At 48.6% G+C, this 12759-nt stretch overlaps 1 protein-coding gene across 3 annotated transcripts in view; it reads left to right on the top strand.

The window, feature by feature from the left end:
• Window positions 1–12759, top strand: part of Gramd2a (GRAM domain containing 2A) — a 37605-nt gene that overhangs the window by 12982 nt on the left and 11864 nt on the right. The window lies entirely within an intron of this gene.

Genomic DNA, 12759 nt, shown 5'->3' with positions numbered 1-12759 from the left:
CAGCCCATGTGCCACTCTTTAATAGGGCTATTTGTCTTTTCATTGTTGAGTTGTAAGGATTCTTTTTTAAATTGTAGAGCTTGGTGTGGTAGTCCACTCATTTAATCCCAGCACTTGGGAGACAGAGGCAAGTGGATTTCTGTGAGTTCAAGGCCAACCTGATCTACATAGTGAGCCTGTGTCTCAAAATGGATGAATGAATAAATGAATGAATTTTGATTTAAGAAATCCACATAACATAAAACTTAGCATCTTAATTTCTTTCTTTCTTTCTTTTTAAATGGCTTTTGGAGACAGGGTTTCTCTGTAGCTTTGGAGCCTGTTCTGGAACTCTTTTTTTTTTTTTTTTTGGTTTTTCGAGACTGGGTTTCTCTGTGGCTTTGGAGCCTGTCCTGGAACTAGCTCTCTAGACCAGGCTGGTCTCGAACTCACAGAGATCCGCCTACCTCTGCCTCCCGAGTGCTGGGATTAAAGGCGTGCGCCACCATCGCCCGGCTAGAACTAGCTCTTGTATGCCAGGCTGGCCTCCAAGTCACAGAGATCCGCCTGCCTCTGCCTCCCGAGCTTTGGGATTAAAGGCATGTGCCACCACCGCCTGGTCAGCATCTTAATCCTTTTAAGAATGTAGTTCAGTGTTAAGATCTAGCATGATGGCTCAGCGAGTCTGAAGACCAGAATTTAATCCCTGGAAACCACACGGTGGAAAGAAGCAACTTCTGAAGCTATGCTTGACCACTGCGGGCGCACAGGCACCCACATGTGTAATTTAATACAGTATTTATATTTAAAAAACCAAAATTGATGGTATACTTCCCTTCCTTTAAATTCCTTCTCTGGGTCCCCACTGCTTGTAAGGTAGTGACTGCCGTCAGGGCTCACAGAGTCCACACCAGGCTGCTTTGGCCACCTCTCCAGCTTCACTGTTCACCAATACCCTCCAGACACAGGGCTTCTGTGATGCATCGCATCCCGTCCCACACCTCCAGCCTCCCATCCTTTGACCTCACTAATGATCCCTCTGCAGCCCCCAGCGCCTTTCTCCACCCAGTGAATGTCCCGTGGAGCTCAGCTGTGTGGTGTTTGTCGCTTTAAAGAGCCATCCTTGCCCTCCACAGGTGAGCCCGCTCCCTGATAGAATTTCTCCCTTGCTTTTCCTCAGTGCATACATCACAGAGTTGTAATTACATACTGCTTTATGTAAATCTTTGCTTCCTGTCTGCCTCCCCGGGCAGGCAGGCATGTTGCAAGTAGTGCCTGGCCTTCCTTCCCTGAAACACACAGCACTTACCCAGAGCTGAGGGAATAGCAAACATTCATTTTTCAGTTGGTATTAATTTGTAGAAGGAAGGCAGAAGGGAGAGGAGCTGGTTGTCCTCTGAGCATACTGCCTGCCCCTCCTGGGACAGGAATCCTGAAGCAGAAGGTGGGTGACCATCTGTAGGTCACCTTACTTCCTGACCTCTGCTTTTTACTTTTTGAATGGAGACTTTCTTGTCCCAGAAAGCAACAGTGGCTTCCTCAGAGGTCCTAACAGAAGTTGTAGAGGGCAGTACAAGCCTCTCTGCCCACACCTCTACCCAGTCTCTCAGGGCCTCACAGTTGCCTGTGCTTCTGAGCAGAGTCTGGTGGGTCCACAGGGCCAGAGGGATTCTGAGGTGGACATCCTCAGATGCTCCTCTGCTAGACACTCTCCATGGGTAAACAGAGCTGAGTTGTCCTCAGAGAGGAGCCACACCCCTGGCAGCCTAGGTTGGGACATCTGTGTGGTCAAGGTTGTCTGTGTACCTCCCTGCAGAAGAGTGGCCACTGGGAGTACAGGGGTGTTCTGTTTCTGACTGAATGCAAGTCTGTTTTTAGACCTGAATGACCAGCTTCTTGTGTGGAGATGGCCAGGTCCCAAGGGGCCTGCCAAGAAAAAGTGGTCTGTCATCGGGCCTAGTGGGGCCAGCTTGACAGATGCTGCCCCAGCTGTGGGCACTGCTGGCAAGGCTAGCAGCCAGTCAGGCAGTTTGTAGAACCCAACGCCTGCCCTGATGTGGCCCGGGCTCTGTGGGAAAGCCTGGGTGTCCTGGAAGGGAAACTCCCAGGTTTCAACTGTTTTAAGTCTGCAGGCCTTTGAACTCTGGGCAGGACAGAAGCAGCAATGGCTGCCCTCAAACTTCCAGTGGAGGGAGGAGCATCTGAGCATGGCGGGGTCTGGTGTAGTTGTATGCCTCCTGGCCGTCAGGTGGGAGCCCTTCCCTGGTACAGCTTAGGCACCAGACTACCTTCTCCTGCGGGCTCCTGCTTTCTGATGTTGTAGGTCGAAGATCGAGGCATGCAGGATACATGTGGAGCTCTGTGAGTGCATACGAAGCCTAGTCCTGTCCCCACTTTGTTAATTCCCGTGGGCAGGGAGCTGGACCTCTAGGTGTCCTTCGCAGAGTGTGGTGGGACCTGGGACTGCAACTCTCAGTGCTGGTGAGGGATGGAAAGCTCAAAGGGCAGGGCTGTAGGAGTCCCCCCCCCCCCACCACTGCACTTTGACCTCTTTCAGATCATCACACAGCTCAGAAGCAGGAGGAGTTTCTGTCCTTCTGTTTTGTAGAAGCGCAGGCTCCGAAGGAGGTGACAGGATCACCAGAGGTTCAAGGTACAATCAGGAGCTGCTGTCCCTCCAGGGCTTGTATTTGTGCCGTAAGAGACCTCTGTTACCAAACAAAGTGCATACACAGAGGAACCTTCAGCTGGGAGTGTTTATTTAGTTCATGAATTATTTCTTTTTTCTTTTTTTAAGATTTATTTATTATGTACACAGTGTCTGTCTGCATGTATGCCTGTAGGCCAGGAGAAGGCACCAGATCTTATTACAGATGGTTGTGAGCCACCATGTGGTTTCTGGGAATCGAACTCAGATCCTCTGGAAGAGCAGCCAGTGCTCTTAACCTCTGAGCCATCTCTCCAGTCCTCCATTCATTATTTCTGAGCACTTACTGTCCACATGAGACTGAGCAGGTCCCTGGAGTGTGGGGAACTGAGGGTAAGACTCAGCCTGGGAGCTGGTTCTGTAGACAGGCTATGCAGCTTATGGAGTCTTCTAGGTAGGATAGAGACCACTTCCCTCCTTAGAAACAGCTGCAGCTTCAGGGAGAAGAGATGCTGGGACAAGGACAAAGGGATTCTGTCCTGGGTAGGAGCAAGCTGGCAGAGAATGGCCCAAGCAGAACTGGGAGGGCCACTTATCTGTACCCTCTTCCCAGAGCAAGGCCAGTTGGGCACCTTGCTGTGACCTCTGTCTCACAAGGAACAGCGACCCTTTGGCAGGCTGAGAGCCCAGATTTGGGTTCAAAGGTCAGGAAACAGGAGAACTTGGAGTGGTCCAGTCACCCGAGCAGAGGATGGCCTGGGTGACAGGGCAGATCTGGACTGAGGCAAGAGACATAGGCAAATGTTTTGGCTGCCGCAGTAGGAAGATGGAGGCCAGCCTTTCTCTCAAAATCCACTGGGCAGAAAGACAGGGCTTTCTTAATTCTCTGGAGGGAGAAGAAACTGCTGTTCCTGTTAGAACACATTCTAACAGGGGGGCTCTTGCCGGCCAATTTCTGGGTTGTGTGGAAGGACTCTGGCTTTGAGAGAACACAGGAAGATTCCCTAGGGAGGATACGGTGTGGCTCCAGCTAGCTTGTACCACATGGGAAAGCCAACCCATCCCTTCCTTGGCAGAAGGAAATGGATTGTGTGACCTTAGCAGGCAAGGAGAATCTCTAGTGGCGTGGGGGTCATCCTGTCTGGCTACGGTGTGCCTGAAACTTGGTATAGTCAGGACCCTAGGTAGGCTGGCCATGGGAAGAAGGAGGCATGGTCTTCCCTGTGAGCCGCAGAAAAAGGAGGTGGTCAGGGATCTTCCAGTGGCTTCTTAACTCCACCTGCAGGTTTCAGTTCACCTTGGAGCATTTAAAAGCCAGACACTGAACATACAGCTGCCTTGTGACCCAGCGATGCCAGTGCTGAGTGTTTACCCAGTGGAGTGAATACTTGTGTTTGCAAGGCTGCAACCAGAGCTTTCTCATTGCTTTGGTAACAAGCCAAACTTGGGACTGCCCAAGCCTGTCATCAGGAAAAGGAAAGCAATAAAGTATAGTATATTTATACAAAGGAATTATCAGTGAAAATGCAGCTTACAAAGGTAACACAGCATGCGGTAGGGATAGCGCTCATTTGGAAGAGTGCTAGCCTAACATGCACAAGTCTTGGGTTCAGTCCCTAAGAGTGCACGGTGGCAGCGGGTGGCGGAGACCCATAATCCCAGCATGTGGGAGATGGAGGCAGGGGGATCAGAGTTCAAGGTCATCCTCAGCTATATAGCAAGTTCTAAGCCATTCTGGGCTACATGAGACCCGGTCTTTAAAAACCAAGTCCTAAAAAGATCTTCATACAGCCCTGTGGATATGCCTTGGAGTCTTCAGATGCATGGTAAGATGGATGATGTGGTCCCAGTCTTACAGGGGCAGCATGTTGTAATGAGGTCACTTGTTTGTCCTGGCTGCTCAGCCTCGAAATAATCACACAGAAACTGTATTAGTTAAATCACTGCTTGGCCATTAGCTCTAACTTCTTATCAGCTAGCTCTTACATTTTAATTTAACCCCTTTCTAGTAATCTGTATATCACCACATGGCTGTGGCTTACCCATCTGGCTCCGGTGGGGCGACGTGGCTTCTCTCTGACTCCGCCTTCTTCCTCCCAGCAGTTTAGTTTCCCCTGCCTACCTCCATTCCACCCTATCAACAGGACAAGGCAGTTTCTTTATTCACCAATGGTATTCACAGCATACAGAGGGGACTCCCACATCAGACAGCAGTCTGCCCTCAGATGTCAGGGTTTGGATTCTCCTTGGGATAGTGGGGGCGAAACTACAAGGAGCAAGAAGGGGTTCTGGGGGGCTGGTTTCCCCCTGTGTGCTTTTGAAATGTTTTGAACTGCTTTATATGGTGATGCACGCCTTTAATCCCAGCACTTGTGAGGCAGAGGCAGGTGGACCTCTGAGTTTAAGGTCAAAGGTCAGCCTTATTTACTTAGTGAGTTCCAGGATAGCCAGGACTATATAGAGAGATCTTGTCTTAACAACAACAATGAAAACAAAACAAAACAAAGCAAAAAAAGAAAGGAAAAGGAAAGAAAGAAAAAAAATAAACAAAAGGAAAGAGAGGTTTTGGACTGTACACTTCCTTTGCTATGTGTATATTATGCTTCATAGCAACCTAAAAATAGCCGTTTAAGTACAACTCTTAGAGACTCTGATGTAACTGCTCTTAAACAGGACTTAGGCATTTTCCTCTTTTTTTTCCCCCTCCCCTGAGACCAGGTTTCTCTGTAGCTTTGGTTCCTGTCCTAGAACTAGCTCTTGTAGACCAGGCTGGCCTCGAACTCACAGAGAGCCGCCTGCCTCTGCCTCCCGAGTGCTGGGATTAAAGGTGCGCCATCCACCACTGCTCGGCTTGTTTTGTTTTTATGTGTGTCTGTGTCGTGTGTAGGACGTGTGTACATGTTGTGTGAGTGTGGACACGTACGTGGGAGTCAGAAGACAGCTTCAGAGTCATGCTGTTCTTCGCCCTCTTTGAGACAGGTTCTTTGTTGTGGTTTATTGCTAACGGGTCCTCAAACATTAGAGGATTCTCCTGTCTCAGGAGTACTGAGAGAGTACTGGAGTCACCATGAACTTTGCTTGGGCCCTGAGGATTCTAACTCAGATCCCCATTACTCCCTGAGATATCTTCGCAGGCATTTTTATAAATTATTTTTATTTATTTATTTATTTATTGACAGGGTTTTTCTGTTTAGCCCTGGCTGTCCTGGAACTCAACTCTGTAGACCAGACTGGCCTTGAATTCAGTGCTGGGATTAAAGGCATTTGTCATCACCACTGACCTTTCCGGGCATTTTTTTATTTTTTCGAGATATAGCACAGGCTAGCCTTAAATTCACTATCACCCTCCTGCCTTAGCCTGCCAAGTGCAGGAATTGTGGACCTGTACAACCACAGCCTTGTTTGTTTTTCTCTAAGGTCCTGCTGGTGACTCTAATCTGAGTCCAGTTACTAGACCCACATTAGTGCTAACAGGAGGTGGGCTGGGAGGCCTGGGGGATTTGAAACTGCGCTCAAAGCAGAACCCCAAGCCCAGGATGCTGAGCCTTGGCTTCTGAAGTTCTAATCCAAGTCTACCCAGTTTCCTATCCCTTGTGGCTGCTTCCATGACTTTTGGATTTGTCCTGTCAGGGGCCTGCATGGTGATGTGGCCTTTGTCTGAGGAGAACAGCGTTGTTGGCATCTCTCTCCTTGGAGACCACAGAGTCTCAGTGTCTTGGCTGACTACAGAGGAGGCATTGGCGCTCAGCCTGGCTTTGAGAAGAGTTGGCAGGACCCACAGGGAACTCTAGTATCTCAAAAGTCCACAAGAAATCAACCTGGGAGAGTGTGGTCCTTTCCTAGGGAGAAGTCGCCCAAGGGACACTCCGCTGGGAGTCGTGGGGGAAAGCCCCCTCTGTGAACCACAGGGGCCCTGCTGGTTCAGGGGAGCAGGGCCAGCTAAGATTTCAGCTTTGGCATCAGCCACAGGCATTGCTACTGCCAGAGGCTCAGAAGAGACCTGGAGGGAGCTCTGCAAAGGACTTGGGCGGGAAAGGACCTGGAAAACTTGAGGGAGCATTGGCTGGATACAGACACAAGGAGGAGTACCCTGGAGGCTGCAGGATTCGCCTATGTTTTTAACCCAATAGATGGATATCCCATGTTGTCTTGTGATGGTCCTCCTGTCCCTCCTCTTCTCCTCCTTCCCTCCTCTTCCTTCTCTGTATCCTTTTTCTTTCCTCCTTAGTCCCTCTCCTCCTTCCTTTTTCCTTCTCTTTTTAGAGACAATAATCTCATGTCCTTGACTAGCCTGGAATGTACAGGTAACCAAGGATGGCTTTGAACCCTGGTCCAGACGCCTCCACTTCCCAAGTCCTGGGATTACAGGCATGCACATGCATCTGGCTGTCTAGTTCTCTTTATGCTTCTGCGTGCCTTCTGTGTCCCTTGATCTGCCAAGCGCGGTAGATTGAGTGACTCCTGGTGCTAGGCCAGGACTGTCTGCCTCCCCTTCAGACCAGGGCTCCCAGAAGGAAGAATCTAACCATGGGTGACCTCGCCAGCTCCTGTCCATCCCTTCTCTTCCTTACCCATGTGGCATCACTCATTTTCTTTTTTTTTGGGGGGGGGGGTTCGAGACAGGGTTTCTCTGTGGCTTTGGAGCCTGTCCTGGAACTAGCTCTGTAGACCAGGCTGGTCTCGAACTCACAGAGATCAGCCTGCCTCTGCCTCCCGAGTGCTGGGATTAGAGGCGTGCGCCACCATCGCCCGGCCGCATCACTCATTTTATGACTTATTCTTACTGCTTTCCCCTCCTCTTCTCTCCCCATCTCTTTTTGGTGTCAAGACGCATTCATGTTCTCTGTCTCTCTCCCTCTTCACTGCCTCCCTTCAGAAAGCACTGAGTGTTGATGTGTGCTAGGATGCAGACATTCTGGGGTTGGAGCTCAGAGTCAGCTGAGGAAGGAAGAAACGGAAACAGAACAGCAAATAAGGGGTGAGTAATATAGAGGGAGAGAGGGAGCCAGTCGGGGAAATGGGGATGCATTTGAACTGCTGGCATCTACACAGCGGGAGGTATTTGAACTGGTGGTTCAGAGAAGACCCAGACCTCCCCAGGTAGATAAGCCGGGAAGGCGGTCCCCTGTGAGGGGCTGCTGTGGTGAAGAAAGTGGGGCACTGAGCTGAACTGTATGGGGTAGAGTAGCAAGTTGTGAGGGTAGAAAGAAGAGCAGGGATAGACATGGTGGCAGACTTTAATTCGAGCACTGGGGAGGCAGAAGCAGGTGGGTTTCTATGAGATACAGCTCGCTCTTTATAGTGTGTGCGTTCAGGCCAGCCATAGCTCCACAGTGAGACCCTGTCAGGAAGATTAGGAGTGACAGGCACAGGTCGGGGACCTCAGTGCATTCCTCAGAGACAGGCAGGGGCAGAGCTGGTTGCAGCTGACTGTGGATATAGGAGAGAGAGACTGTGTGAGGCGACACTGGCAACGCTGGGGCAGGTGTGGCTAGGGAGAGGTTGCCAGGATCCAAGAAAAAAGATACCAGGCAAGGTCTGGGCTTGCATGCTGTAGCAACAGTGGAGAAACAGATATTTTGATTAATCAGTCAGGTCAGGCCCTCAGGACTGTGTCGGGTGGAAGGAGAGTGACTTGAAGATTCTCGCTAGGGGTAACTGGATGGAGGGTGGAGCCTTTCATGGATACTGGGTGCTTAGAGAGACGCCGTCTTGGGATGGGGAATAGGTGGTTCTGAGCTTACTCTGATAGACTCTTCCAGTGGACAGGGCTGAAGTTGGGGAGGCAGTAACTTGCCCAGGTGGGAGATTTTGGAGTATCTGTCTGGAGACGGCTCGACTCATGGGGCCCCTCCTTCCCTCCTCTTCCTTCTCTGTCTCCTTTTTCTTTCCTCCTTAGTCCCTCTCCTCCTTCCTTTTTCCTTCTCTTTTTAGATGTGATGTCTGTGGGAGGCAGCGAGACTTGCATCCCTGGTTCCAACTCATTTGCCTCTCTCTCCTTTTCTATATCACCCTTTCTTGACATCTCCCTTTGCTGCTACCCAGCTCACCCTGCTGCCCTAGGGCAGACCCCAGCCCAGGAGCAGTGATAACTTCAGTGACCTTCCTGGAGGAAGATGGAGTGGATGGGAATTCTGCACAGGCCAGTGGGGCTCCAGGCTCCTACTGGAGCCTCTCCTAGGCTTACCTTAGACCCGGCTCAGCTCGGGAGAGGAGCCTCCCTTTACTGTGGAAAGATGTTGCCATTTCCCTGTTCCATCCTTTTCATGGCAGTAGTTATTGTAGTTTATACAGATTTGGGGCCGGAGAGATGCTCAGTGGTTAAGAGCATGTGTTGCTCTTGCAGAGGACCTGGGTTTGGTACCCAGCACTCACATCAGGCAGCTCACATCCACTTTTAACTTCAGATCCAGGGCATCAGCGTCTCTGATTGCTAAGTGCTCTGTACTAGTGCAAAGACCGTATAGGCAGACACATATACACACAAAATAAAAATGCATTTTTAAACTCTAAGAAAATTTTTTTTTTCAGATTTCAGTATCCTAGACCCTGATAGTAGCTCCACTGTTTGAACATAGGGATGGGTTAGAGCTCAGGATTATAGGTATGATTTATTTATTTATTTTATTTTATTTTTTTATGGTTTTTCGAGACAGGGTTTCTCTGTGGTTTTGGAGCCTGTCCTGGAACTAGCTCTGTAGACCAGGCTGGTCTTGAACTCACAGAGATCCGCCTGCCTCTGCCTCCCGAGTGCTGGGATTAAAGGCATGCGCCACCATCGCCCTGCTATTTTTTTTTTTTAAGGATTTACTTATATGTATACAGTGTTGTGCCTGCATACCAGAAGAGGGCCCCAGATCTCATTATAGATGGTTGTGAGCCACCATGTGGTTGCTGGGAATTGAATTCATGACCTCTGGAAGAACAGCCAGTGCTCTTAATGCTGGAGCCATCTCTCCAGCCTTGTAGGTATGATTTATGACCTTTGGGTCATGAGAAATTGCTTTCAGGAAAAATCGATGGCAGTTGGATGGACATCAGCTGCCTACAGAATCAGGTAGAGGGCTGAGCTCCCTGCTCTTAAAGTTCCCCTGGGTCAAAGTCCAAGTAGTTATCAGGTGCCCCATGGCCTGGCAGGCTCTGATGTGAGTGCTAGAAACTCACTCAGCCTGAAGGTCTTCATATGGTACTGTTGCTGCTATTCCTCACCACACACACACATCTATCTATCTATCTATCTATCTATCTATCTATCTATCTATGTTTTTTTTTCAAGACAGGATTTCTCTGAGTAGCAGCCCTGGCTGTCCTGGAACTCACTTTGTAGACCAGGCTGGCCTCAAACTCACAGAGATCCTCCCGCCTCTGCTTCCTGAGTGCCTACTATTCCTTTTTAATATTTATTACATTTGCTGATTTGTGTGTGCGCGCACATGTATGTGTATGATGTGGGGGAGATGCATGTGCTGCGGCATGAGTGTGAGGTCAGAGGAAAATTTCAGGGGAATCAATGCTCTCTTTCCACCACGTGACTCCCAGGGATTAGACTCAGGTCCTCGGGCTTAGTGGCAAGCCCCTTAATCTGCTGGGCCATCTCACTAGCTCTTTTTTGTTTTTTGAGACAGAGTCTTGATATGTAAGCTCTGGCTGGCTTAAAAGTTGCTATGGTAGACCAGGGTAGCCTCAAGCATGCTGGGATTCCTTGCTTCTGCCTCCCAAGTGCTAGGATCACAGGTATGTGCTACAATGCCCAGCTCCATTGCCTACCGGCCTGCCTTCCTTCCTTTCTTTTTTTCTTTAATTTTTCTCTTATTTATTTACATGTGTATGTGCATGTGTGTGGACATACGTGTGCCTTGGCACATATGTCGAAGTCCAAGGACAACTTTGGAAAGTCTATTCTTTCCTTCCAGTATGTGTGTCCAGGGATTGAACTCAGGTTGTTGGGCTTGCCAGCGGGTGCCTTTATTTCCTGAGCCATCTTTCTGGTCCACCTTTCTTACTAGACAGGTCCCAGGCCTTGAATTTTCTATGTAATCAACGATGACCTTGAACTTCTGCTCAAACCCCGTCCCCCAATTAAAGGACACATTTTTTTGCTATCAAATTAACAAAGATGAGAAATGAAGATTTCAGAATAGGACTTGGGTGTGGGGGGTGGACAGCTTTTCAGGTGCTGGTCACTGGGTTAGTTGGCATAGCATATGCAAAACAGTTTGAAGGTGGCTCTAAAGAGCTTGAGAAAAGTTGATTTTCAGGCCTCTAGTTTTCCTTTTTAGAATCTATCTCAGATTGGGTGTGGTGGTGCACACCATGAATCCAGCACTTGGGATGCAGAAGCAGGTAGAGGCCAGGTTGGTCTACAAAATGAGTTTCAGGACAGCCAAGGCTGTTATAAAGAGAAAGCTTGTCTCGAAAAACCAAAAAAAAAAAAAAAAAAAAAAGACTCTATCTCAGGAGTAAATGGTAATTTGGGAGAATTTCTATGGAACAACAAAAGTCACAGAACAGATTATATGCTCTGCAATATATATAAAACATTTATATAAAACATTCATTTACACTTAAGGTTAAGAAAATGGGTAAAAGACTTGAATAGAATTTTTCTTTTCTCCCCCTCTTCTTCCGTCTCTTCTTTGAAACAGGTTCACATTATGGAGTCTAGGCTGACCTCCTGCTCCATGCTAGACAAGCACAGTATCAACTGAACCACATCCTCAGCTCTTCTCGGGAATTGTTGTTTTTGGTGTGTGTGTGTGTGTGTGTGTGTGTGTGTGTGTATGTGTGTAGACAGGGTTTCTCTGTAGCACTGCCTGTCCTGGTACTGCAGACTGGGCTGACCTCAAACTCATAGAGATCCACTTACCTTTGCCTCTCTGAGTGCTGGGATTAAAGGTGTACACCACCACCACCCCCAGCAAATTTTAGGGAATTTTTTTAAAAAATATTTATTTATTTACTTATTATGTATACAATATTCTGTCTGTATGCCTGAAGGCCAGATGAGGGCGCCAGACATCTTTACAGATGGTTGTGAGCCACCATGTGGTTGCTGGGAATTGAACTCAGGACCTTTGGAAGAGCAGGCAATGCTCTTAACCACTGAGCCATCTCTCCAGCCCCTTTAGGGAATTTTTTAATGGATGATTTCAATCATTTATAGATGCTTTATACTTACCACATTCTCTACAGCAAACATTAAAAGAAAAGCCCTCTGCGAAGTGGGAAGTGATAAAGTCAAACATACCCAGAAACTAACCTGAGGAGTTGGGGGATCAAGTCGCTAGAACAGTCTGTCACTTCGCTCAGTCAATACAACCGTGTGTCACTTAGCCACAAAGAAACATTCCGAGAAATGTGTCATTAGTAGGTCTTGCTGTAGTGCAGACATGGAGTGTGCTTACAGGAACCAAGACATCGCTCGGTGGTGTGTCCGAGGGAGCTATGTCACAGGAACCAAGACATCGCTGGGTGGTGTACCTGAGGGAGCTATGTCACAGATGAGTTGCCCATCGTGGGCTGAAACAGCATGCAGTGTGGTTAACTGTGTGTGGTGATATACATGCCAAACCTTCTATGAGGTTGAGGAGATAGGTCACCAGGTCACACGGGACTAGGCCAATGTTATGAGTGAGGTGGACAGATCTTCACATTGTGACCCTGGATAGGGCCTGTCCCTTGTCAGGGTTAACTTCTTTTCTGATCTGTATGATGTTGTGGTTGCAGGGTGTCAGCCTAGATAAACTCCGAGGGTCCTGGAGGACCTTAGGCCAAGTCTGTAATTCTGTCTCTCTCTTTTTTTTTTAAGTCTTTATTTATTTATTATGTATACAATATTCTGTCTGTGTTTACGCCTGCAGGCTAGAAGAGGGCACTAGACTCCATTACAGATGGTTGTGAGCCACCATGTGGTTGCTGGGAATTGAACTCAGGACCCTTGGAAGAGCAGGAAATGCTCTTAACCTCTGAGCCATCTCTCCAGCCCCCTGTAATTCTATCTCTTAAAGAAGACAAAGTGTTTGCATGTGCCTGTGAGGGTACACGTGGGTGTGGCAGTCGTACAAGCCCATGGGCGCACACACGTGTGGAAGCTGTTCCTCTGGAGCTGACTGCCTTATGTATTTATTATTTAT

The sequence above is a fragment of the Microtus oregoni genome, unplaced genomic scaffold (genome assembly GCF_018167655.1).
Source record: "Microtus oregoni isolate MIOR12 unplaced genomic scaffold, Mior012 000032F_ref0000030, whole genome shotgun sequence".
In the NCBI taxonomy this organism is placed as follows: domain Eukaryota; kingdom Metazoa; phylum Chordata; class Mammalia; order Rodentia; family Cricetidae; genus Microtus; species Microtus oregoni.
Note: the sequence above shows the minus strand (reverse complement) of the source record. Positions and strands in the feature narration are given on the sequence as shown.